This window comes from Gavialis gangeticus, unplaced genomic scaffold, assembly GCF_001723915.1.
Source record: "Gavialis gangeticus isolate Ggan-Ray unplaced genomic scaffold, GavGan_comp1, whole genome shotgun sequence".
Lineage (NCBI taxonomy): Eukaryota > Metazoa > Chordata > Crocodylia > Gavialidae > Gavialis > Gavialis gangeticus.
Genome location: NW_017729033.1, coordinates 67,240,942 through 67,246,515, shown reverse-complemented (window position 1 = coordinate 67,246,515; position 5,574 = coordinate 67,240,942).

Sequence of the window (5,574 nt, the reverse complement as noted above, 5' to 3'; positions counted from 1 at the left end):
CAGCACAGACAAGGGCTACTAGATGTGGTTGGGGAAAAAAGAAACAATTGTAGGGAAGAGAAGCCTAAGTGAAGGCTAATGCCTTCTATTAATATGGAACAAGCTAGAATCAAAATTTAGTTAGAATCTAATTTTTCAAAATATTAAAAAGAAACCTTTTAAATGACGCGGCTGTAATATTTTCCGACTTGTGGTAGTCCGAAAAATGTACGTTTGTTTTGCAATCTTCTGTAAGAAATATGTGAACAAAGCAAACAGGAGTATCCATCAATATAGAAGCAGAACGATATCACCATACCTGTTTTATGAGGATTAGCGAATTTACAGATGTCAGATTTTTTTCAAAATACAGTGAAAGACTTTACAAAGGTAGAACAATTAAATTGTGGTTACATCACTTGTTCCCCCACCTGCTATTTTATTTACATGTTGTCTGGTGCTTACTTTGCTTAAGTAATTACATTGATTTCAATGCAAATTTCTTCAGAATGATATCAATGTTAGGACCTGGTTCAGTGTCTACTGGGCTCAAAATGAGACTTTTCAATAACTTCAGCTGTCTTGATGCATGATCTGAGAGAAGAATTGGCTCATATGCACTGTTCTCTGTAGAAAGCAGACTTTGAAAGAAAGTCCTTGAAACTAATGGAAGTATAAAACCATGTGAAAAGATTCCCTTTCATGGTACAATAAGAGCGTGTTTAAATATAAAGAATGGGAAAAGGCAGGATTTTTTTAACAGTGAAATATGTTTTGTTTTCACTGTGGAATTTACAAATGTAATAGACTTTTCAAACACTTTTCTTTTTTGTTTTGTATGATAGTTTCTGCTTTATCAAATATTAGGTATTTTCTTGTCTTCTTGTAGAACAGAAACTCTTGCTATCTATTGGATTATATTTTACTTGGCTATTTGCATATTGGCTTTTAGCATATTTTGTTTTCTTGAATAAACCAAAACTAGAAAAAGAAAGCCTAGGATTGATTCGTTGAATAATGCAAAGAATGAGTAGTGCATGGACTGAGGTTTCTGCTAACAACAGACAGACAATTTATGATGTTTCAAATTAATAAACCCATGAATAATTTGTGGAATTATTACATGAAGTTTTTTGTTGTTTTAAATTAAATAAGCACATTTCCCTTTTTTGTGGTATACTTGTTATGCTTCCTGTCCTTAACCATTGCATCATCCATGATGTATCATTCATTTAGCTGCATGTCTGAGAGAGAGAAACCTGATTTGTTATACATGGGATTATTTTTTCACTGTTTACATGTGGCTGGTCAAGTGTAAGAACACAATGGGGCATACGATGTGATTTAACAGCTGTTGCCATACTTTTCTATTTATTTGCTAGTGAGTCTCTTCAACTGACTAAAAGAAAGAAATAGATCTGTGGCAGTACAATGCCACATTATGACCAGAAATTTTGCTACTCATTTCTAACCCCTTTATTTTCCTCATCCTCATTCTTCTTATTGTCATAGTCCACTTACTTGTGTCATTTTGTTGGGGAAAAAGGGCTATGCATAGAACAGGAATCTACTGTATATAATTTAGTGCATCTAGTAATACTACTTGGGATTTATAATCTTTTTGAAATATTCCATTATAGAAGATGTCAGAGGAAATCAGACATCATATTAGTTTGTTTCATCTTTTTAATTACAGAGATGTTCAGATTTCTTCTGTGAGAGGTAATAAGAGTGCCATATGGCTTCTTTAAAAGAAAATGCAACTGGAATATCATTTCTATAAATTGAGTATTTGAACATACTTATAAGCTAGTCAAGAATCACTGAATGATTACTTCAAAAGGTAACATAATTCCATTGTGTTAAATGTTAATGTAATCACAGACTAAATCAACATACTATAACAATGATCAATTCAGTGAAGTATTTGAAAGGCAGACATTCTCAAGGTGTATTTGTAAGCAATTTCATTTTGAAAGGGTTTCTTTAGGGATGAAAAGCACTCTGAGAAGTAGATATTATTATTTGTTACTGTCTTTGTACTTCCATTTTCAACATCAAGGGTTTTACTGGAATAGAACTAGAGAAGGATTCTTAGGTCAGAAGAATAAAAGATTTTACTATTAAAATTAACCTTTGATTAGTATATAAATCTGCTTTGATTTTTTTTTTTAAACTGCTTTTGATATATTTCAGCATGCTTGCCGTGCATTTTAATGAACATTGTGTCCTTGTTATCTGGAGTAAATACCATGAATCGTTGTTCTATAAAGGAACAGATGTTACATATTATTAGAGTATAATTTTCCTATCATTATTATTTACAAGCATGTTTTCACCATTAAAAAATAACATCAACTGGAGATGATTGAAGCAGCATAAATCTGCATGAAAAACCAACCCTGGCTTCTGAGCTCAATAAACTGCTAAGTGCTATGTGAAATTGAGTACTGTTTTATCTTGCCTCTAATGAGGATGGCTCATCTCCCTGTTAAGGGTCAGAAGTCAGGAGTGTTTACCTTTTACCTGTATTTTATCTTAAGTGCTTTCAAAGCTTGAGATTTGTTTGGCTGAACCTCATCACTACAAATTGTCAGAAACTGCTTTTCATTAGCTAACCTGAGGAGCTTCTGTGGTGATAAAACCCATCCTGTCACCAGAGGAATTAGAAATGTTTTTAACAAGATCAGTCATTAAGCACTTCATTGTTTGCGTTCATACTTTGCCTAACCTCACACCCCCAGGAACTGGTACAGGAAGCCCAGTTACACTTTTTAAAAAACTTTTATATAGGAAATGCTAGGAATTAGTGTTACAAGCCAGTGGGCTAAGGAGAGGGGGACAGACAGGTAAATAAACATTAACATTAAGGTACATACACTTAGGATTTGGATAACAGGAAGTAAACAGTGACATTGTGGTGAAATTCCTTAAGAACAGGTGTTCGGTAAAAAACACTAACACCATGAGATATACACTTGTGAACCTTAAACCCTCCCACAACTGGCCTTTAAACCAGTTTTTTGGTTTCATAAAGTGCTTAATTGCTGTTTGTCTGGGCTTTACCTTTGAGCCTCACTGTTGCAACTTGCAGTTTTAGCTCTACTGTTCCAGCTGACTTTCTGGCCATGCACCTTTTTTTTTTTCTCCGCACGACCTGCACTCCCACACAGCTTGTTTTGCTTTCTTTTGCACCCTGCCACCTTTTGGGAATTGTAGTATATGTTGCAGTTTATTTTTTTTTAGTTTCTTGGAGGCTTTTGGGAGTTGCTGTTTACACTACAGTTCTCCAGTCCCCTGGAGGCTTCTGGACATTATAGTGTGTTATAGCATTACAGTACATGACATTGAACATTCTACACTGATTGTAGTACTGTAATCATATAAACATTTAGGTTTGTTACATAGCAAATACATAGTGTAGTCTAAGATAAGATTAGGTAATGTTGATGGGTATAGCTTTTGCTGTAAACCAGCAAGTGTAAGCTGTATTAAAATTAGACTCAACCTGAGTAACTCAAATGCCCAAGCATTGCTTGTCAGTAAATAGATAACAAGCAAGTGACCATAAAATAAGGTATGAATAACAGAAAAGCTTAAGTCAGGTAACTAGTATAGAGCAATAAACACAAAATACATTCTGGAATATTTAAAAAAGTGGATGTACTGACAGTAGTAATCCTAATCTGCCAGAACAACTAATTGATGTACCTACTAAGGACTGTTAAGATAGGTGAACAACTAAGAAGAATTGAGGAACCCCAAGAGAACTGGTCTGGAAAAGTAAGTAAGTTTGAACAGGGAAACATTCCCCAAATACAGTATATATGCTAACACATGAGTTTACATAAAGTAACATGCCATGAAGAATGCTGCCTGCTAGAGCACCAGTGGAGAAAGAAAACACATACGAAAGAGTCTTAAATCAACGAAACTACTGCAAGGGATGGAGGGGAAAACAGCTAAGCAGGCAAACTTCAGCTTCCAGAAGGTTATTTTAAAACATAATTTTGTCATGTTCCTATTTGGGTAGGAAACAACTTGTAAATATTTTTTATTAGAAGGTATAATAAGAAAAATATGGAAAATATCTTGCCAAGTATCCTTTTTTAAATGTTTGTGCTTCATTAAACATACTTTAATGAAACATAGTTCATAATAGGATGAATTAGGAGGCACAAAGTTTGAAAAAAAAGATTTTTTTTAAACATTATTCTGCTTAATTTTGAAGTATTTCTCAGACTAAAGCTCATTATCAGTCACATTTCTTAAGATTTGTCAAGCTCCATCCCTTCCTACTTGTTTAAATAGAGTGGCTTGGAATTTTTATATTTAGACTTTCCCTTTATGTTTAAAAGGCTGGATATGTCGATTTCTGCTTCTGGCTTAACTTTTTAAATAGAAGCTCTGCATTTGAGAGGGAAAGAATTTACAAAGGAATCAACTATACCAACACTTGGGCTAAGATTTTCAACCTTGCCTAACAGCCCTGTTTAGAGCTGGTTAGTTTATTCAGGTCTGTCTATATGAGAGTCCTTGGGTACTGAGCACTTCTGAAAACCTGCTTTTACGCTGCAGACCCAAACTGTGGTAGCACTGTTCAATGCAGTCTCCGCTGTGCACATCTCCTTCCACAGCACCTGATGAAGTGAGCTCAGGCTCACAAGAGCTTATGGTATACATCTGTTATTTAGTTAGTCTATAAGGTGTTGGATTCTTGTAGCAGTCAGCACAGATTGGAGAACCTGGTAGACTTCTATTTAACAGCATAGGTCCTCAGTTAGTTAGCCTGTCCTGAACCTTGTGCTACTGCGGCTACTGATACCAGTATCTGTGCTAGGTCATTTAAGGCTGGTTTGGATCTGTCCACATTATACTGAAGTCAGAGCAACAGCTGCATTATAGATATAATTCATTTGCAGTACAGGTGTAGGGTTGATAGTGCAGAAAGCCTTCCCATGATAAGCACTCAATGCTACTTTAAGCTGTGTTTGAACACAAACGCTGGATTAGCACAGACAGCAGCTGCGAGCAAGCAAATGGAAGCATAACTTCATGGATTGGGTTATAGCCAGGATTTTGCCTTCAGTCTGCACATTTGCTGGTGTCCAAAGCTAACTACTTAAAAAAAACCCCAAAAACCCCTAAATTCTGTTGCTTATCACAGGTCCCCACAATACTTCAGGTACATATTCTCTGGCTTGTGCAAGCAAAATTCCTCAAGCTATCATGACCTTTACACCGATCTCTAAGCATCTATGTGTATGTGTTCAGTGTTCTACATGAGTACTTAGTCGGCTGCTTTGTAGAGTTGTTTTGCAATACCATGGCTTTTGCCTCTAAAACTTAGTATTCTGGAACCTAACCCACGGTCTAAACATTTTTTTTAAATGTCTTCTTTTATGCTTCCCACTTTCTTTGTTTTTCTGGGCTTTTTTTCTAAGTTAAGAATGAGAAAAATATTTTCTAATTTCAATTGAGAAACCTACAGATGTAAATAGTAAATGTGCTTTTGTGCAAATTATGGATAAAAGAGAGGTATTTCCCAAAAGGAAAATAACATTAAAAAACCCCCTTAGAAGCTTCATTACTACC